General features: G+C 32.8%; 1 long non-coding RNA gene across 1 annotated transcript; it reads left to right on the top strand.

Annotated features, from left to right (window-relative positions):
* Positions 1 to 2,734: 2,734 nt before the first annotated feature.
* Positions 2,735 to 3,419, top strand: LOC149216414 (uncharacterized). Its single transcript, XR_016250551.1, has 3 exons — positions 2,735 to 2,806; positions 2,882 to 2,953; positions 3,083 to 3,419. It is a non-coding gene; the product is annotated as an uncharacterized LOC149216414 (long non-coding RNA).
* Positions 3,420 to 5,943: the final 2,524 nt, after the last annotated feature.

A 5,943-nucleotide genomic window follows, 5' to 3' on the forward strand; every position in this document is an offset into this window, starting at 1 on the left:
GCTCCCAAAGGTTGCAGCCGCCCCCCTAGACCCCCCCTACAGCGAATATTTTACGGGCGGCGTTGCCGCCCCCATTTCGAAATGGGGTCCTATGTGGCGATACCTTTGAATATAGAAGATAATCAGGCTCCACACCCAACACTAATTATGGTATATTCATCTAGGTAATTTCTGTAAACTATATTACGACACTAAAATCATTTGGATGGTTTGTTGACTAGTGCAGACATCATTTTAGTGATCTCCTAATTATAAATTTGCTTAAATATTAAATGTACAACTCGTACATATTCTTGTGGGAAAAGCTTGTGCTCTGTTTCCCAAGCTAATAATCAGTGGTGGGAAAAGCTTGTGCTCTGTTTCCTAAGCTAATAATCAGTTGTGGGAAAAGCTTGTGCTATGTTTCCCAAGCTATTAATCAATTTAGTATGTTTCCCAAGCTAATAATCAATTTAGTATGTTTCCCAAGCTAATAATCACTACACCATTATGTACTTTTGGCATCAAATACCAAGGCATGTGCATGGGAACTCATGAACAACCATTCATATTTGAATCTATGGAGTTAAATTCATAAATTATCATGGTTCTCTATGTTGTTAAAATAGATTTTGGGAGCTAAAAATTCGTAAACAGAGGCCTATTTATCTAGTTGGCATTGTAAGCAATCAAATCTTGAACCCAAATTGGAAGGTATATTTCTCATGCAATTGTCATATGGAATTAGAGTGCATTAGCGTTGGTGGTTAGCATTGGTCTTGGCTTTCCACAGTAAGAAAAACAAGCCTTGAAAACAATAGCAGAACATTTCTTTACAATAGGTAGGTTTGGTAGTTTCCAAATATGAGATGGCCAAACATGTCTTTGGTAAATTGATTCTATGCAAAATTATAGAATTACTATAACATGGGTATGTTGACCACAAGACCTGTAACAATTATGAGACCACAAGACCTGTAATGATTACGAAAAACACATTACCAGTGAGGTGAAAAAGTCTTTGTTAGTTCTGGCAATATGTTGTACATTTTCTTGATCAGAACCTCTGAGACTTTTGATCCCTTTATCAGTGCTATCAAGTTGAGGACCCTCCAGAGTGGCATGTATCAATAGGCTAAGCCAGGAAAAATGTTGAGTTTAGCTTCGAGATATGATGTTGGTGCAAATTCATTGGTCAGGTAATTGTTTAGAAGTTGATATGCTTCACTACCGAAATCTAAGCTTCATACACGAAGAAGTAGATTTTTTTAATACCAACTAGGACAACGCAGAGATGCTTCCTATGTGCAGACCAATTTTTGTAGCCTGAATATCTTTTCTTGGTGATTTGATCAGGTATCCACTTGACAAGCTCGACCGTCTCTGGCTGCCAGATGTGGGTTTAAAACAGGTAATGAATTTAGATAATATACAATATATACACTGTAAAATCTAAAGAGCCCATTTCAACAAACAATTCCCAGGACTTTCCTCCATCTGTTGTGATGCAAACGGCGTGGGTTATGGCCAACAGTGACTCACCATCATTCAATTTAAATGCATTAGGGGGGACCAATTCAGTACTGCTCTTATATTTTGCAGATATACAACTCCTTAATATGGGTGAAACGAGATCATTTTCCCTTGAAATAAATGGTCAACCATATGGTAAACCCATTACTCTGGTGCCAAATTTTTCCGCGGTAGAGCTACCAATCCTGTTAGACATGGTACAATACCAACTGAGATTCAGCACGGCCTTTAACTCGAGTAATGGTATTATAATCAACGCTTTCGAGTATTACGTGATAGTTGACACGGAACGAGCAACAACTTTAGAAGACAGTAAGTGCTCTTTATCTATAACACTCCGCATCATGTTGAAATTGATGAGTTAGGCGTAACCAGGTAGTGTTTAACCTACAGTTGAAGCTCTTAATGCTATCAAAACAAGGTTCGACATAAAAAGTTGGATTGTTGATCCTTGTTACATTATCGAGTGGGACAGAATCGACTGTAGTAATATCTCTTCTATTAAAAGGATTTCGGAAATGTAAGATCAATTTTCATTTTTACGTTTTATTATTTGTGGCCGAAATTGCAAGAACTTACCAATTCGTCTTGTTTCCAACAATTTGGCGGGAATGAATCTTACAGGATTGGTACCTCAGAGTATTGGACAGTTGACTGCATTAGTTAACGTGTAAGTAGAATTCTCTGTGTATATCCGTTGCCTAAATTTTCATATTAGAAAATACGCAGACGATTTTGAATTATCTTCGAAGTCCAAACATTTTACTTTATCAGAGACATGAAATCCTCCCTTTTGGTTGAAACTAATCTATGACTTTTGTTTAGAGTTCCAGCAGCGTTCTTTGGAATGATTCAAATGTAAAATAAAACAACAGTAAGCGAGCTTTGATGAACTACAATATTTCGTGTCGAAGAGCTTATGAAGGCAGCGTAGCTTATCTTTAAATATCATCTGTTCGTATTGAAATTACCAGGTCACTTGTGAATAACCATCTGATGGGACCATTGCCAAATTTCTCCAATTTAACCATGTTGGAGAGACTGTAAGTGCCTTGTTCTCACCATAAACCTATGCTCTGACAAAACCATGATAGATCATCATTTTTATAAAGCATCCACTCAGTTCACTTATCATGTAAATACCTACAAAACAAAGTAAACCCTATGCTTTGACAAACTATTATTGGTTATCATTTTAATGAAGCATTCACTTGTTGTGTAGACATCTACAAAACAACAACTTAAATGGCAACATTCCAGACTGGCTCTCTGAACTTAAATACCTGAAGGAGTTGTACGCCTCTCTCCAATCTTGTTATTGTAAAATATTGCTTCATTTTTTTTCTTTCCTTGCTCAATAACTTCACAGGTTTATACAAAACAATAGCTTCAGTGGTGTAATTCCTGCCCAACTTCTGTCCAACCCTTCATTGGACTTCAGGTAATCTAAATTTTTATTGCCTGTATTACTTGTGTTCAACGATGGATTCTCTTTCTCTTATTTTCAGGTTCAAAATTGTGGCAGATAGAAACACAACTAAATTATCTTGACCTCAGGTATGTGTTGCAGATACTCTGGGAACCAGAACCTACATGTCTGAAAAAGACATAGACTGGGGCTTATCCTCGGAATAATAATACCTGGGGGTATAGTCATCGTTTTAGTGTTTATAGTGGGCTTTGTCTTGCATCGCAAGAAACAGAGGAGAATAGAGAGCAACATGCTAGAAAAGGAATCAAAACATGGCGTAGACGAAGGTAGGGAGATATCTTGAATTTTACGATTTTGAATAGTGGGAGTGCTCCTATGAGTAAGTATCATTTTTTTTAATCTTAGGATCATGAAAGAGTAATTTTGTCCTTAATGTTTTAGATTTTTATTTGTTGGATTGATCAAAAGCCTCCAACATTACAGTTTATACAATGTACTTTTAAGTTTTAATAAAAAACCTCTTTGATTGCAAGGCTTGGAGTGGTTAGTAATGCTTAATGATCAAAAGGTTTGTTTTTTTCAACTTTCTTTCCACATTCCCCTACTACTATCTGTGTTCCTTTGCACCTCGTGGTGCAATTGCTAGTTAGCTTGTTGTGTGACTCATGCTACATGGGTGTGACATTAAGCTAACTCCATTGAGTTATTTTTATCAAGTTAAAAATAGGGCCTACATGATTTTACATTGAGTTATTTTTATCAAGTTAAAAATACGGGCTACATGGTTTTAGATTTTACATTTAGTTATTTTTATCAAGTTAAAAATAGGGGCTGCATGATTTTAGATTTTACAAATATTATGCCATTATGTGTCAACTTTTTTAAAAATCAATGTCTATATATGCAATTTCAAGGACTACCATAACTCTCACATAATTCTTTAAAGGGTGCTAACTCAATGGAAGAGCAACTGCTTTATAAGAAGGGGCTTGGTGGAATCAATGCCTATATATGCAATTTCAAGGACTACCATAACTCTCACATAATTCTTTAAAGGGTGCTAGCTCAATGGAAGAGCAATTGCTTTATAAGCAGGGGGTTGGTGGTTCGATTCCACTACATCCTAATATGAATTAATCAATGATATTGTAGTTTATTTTTAATTAAATACTTTTAATATTGGTTTATTTCAATGGTGAGATATTTTTCTAGATTCATTATTTTATATTGTCTCTAAAGAGACAAAAGTGATGTTGTATTATCTTTGAATGTAATTTTTTATTGTCTAGTTATGATCAAAAGCATTGTCTCTTTAAAGACAATATCTTTAATCCCAATTATTGTCTCTAGAGAGACAAATTCTCTCGAGAGAGACATAAATGCCTATGTTATATATTGTTTTTATAGAGACAATATTTTAAGACAATTTAATTTGAGACCCCTGCTTAAAGACAATATTTAAGACAATACACAAATTTTATTTTGTCTCAAGTTAAGACAATTGTCTTAAAACCCCTCCTTGTATTATAATAAAAGAAAAGTTTCATAATTAAAGTAAACGTTTAATGCTAATCAAATAATTCTAGCATTACTTAGTATCACTCCCACTTGAAAAAATACTAATGATGCAAACCCTTAAATCTTAAAAAAATATGTTAAGAATATACCCTAATACCTCGCGAAGAGGCCAAATAAAACTATCAAATTTTATATTGGCTAAAAAACCAAATTTTCTATTGGTTAAAAAATCCATTATAACCATATGATAGGGTCAGAAAAGATAAATTTTTGAAATATCAAATAAAAACTTCGTATAGTTTTTATTTATTTATTTGCAAATTAATGTAATAAAAAAATCATTCTAATAACGTGAAAAACAGTGAACCAATTACTTTGAATTGTTGTATAAGGTGACGGAGAGAGATGTTAGTACCACGCGTTCAGCATACCTATAAATACATCCCAATGCCTACGGTCTTTGTTCTGCTCAATACCTGGTAGTAGGAGTTAGGGTTTTGTTGTCCAGAGAATTTCCCATTGATTTTCATTAACATGACTTTTCATTACAGTCAAGGGTAAGAGTTCTTTGTCTAGGGTTGTTTGCAGTTGGTTTTGATTAATGTTTGTTTTTGTTTATTTATTTTTTTATTTAAATAAAAGTTGTGTAAATATGTAGATTTATTAAAGTGAGTGATAACCAAAATTTGTGTTACACATGTACTAAAATTTAAGTCCGAGGATTGTTTGTTAATGTTGTTAATTTTATAACAAGTTTAAATTGAAGGGTGTAAATTAAAATGGAGAACTACATTACATACATCCAATTTTCAATTTGTGAGCTAATTTCCAATTCTAAAATATATATATACTTATCTACCTAAAATATCTTGTGTGATTCATAAAATTAAATTTCTCAAATTATAGTAAAAAAATAAAATAAAAAATTATGTTAACATAGTTATATAAATTAATAAATAGTTAGTAAATTTAAATAAGTATTAATCCAAAAATCACTTTAAAAGTTTTTTCTATTTTATTTAGATAAATAAATATATTTACTAAAAATTATTACTTAATATATATAAATTTAAATAAAAATAATAATTTTATATGAATATGAAAATTTATTTTTCTCAGCTAATAGTAACCTCGAGTAAAATATTTGCTCTTCACCTATATATTCAAGTCAACTAATATATTCTCAAGTATAGTACTCTTTGGGAAAACCAACTATTTCCGGTCTCTGGAAAAATCTGAGAAAATCTATTATTTTCCAATAGACGAATTGAGAAAATCATTTAGCTTTTGTCAATTCAATTTACATAGTTAATGGTAACGGTAAATATTGTAGGAATACTTGTTTTCATAGGATACTTCTGCTTTTGTCACGTTAAACACAACAATCGATGTGAAAGTACTCTTTATCTTTTTGTATGACTTTTGTGATAATGGATGCTGGCCATGCCATTTTTCGTATGGACTCTGCACTTTTTCTTTGT

The sequence above is a fragment of the Pinus tabuliformis genome, chromosome 1_1 (assembly GCF_031772625.1).
Source record: "Pinus tabuliformis cultivar Carrire ecotype Pingquan chromosome 1_1, CPIR1, whole genome shotgun sequence".
NCBI lineage: Eukaryota > Viridiplantae > Streptophyta > Pinopsida > Pinales > Pinaceae > Pinus > Pinus tabuliformis.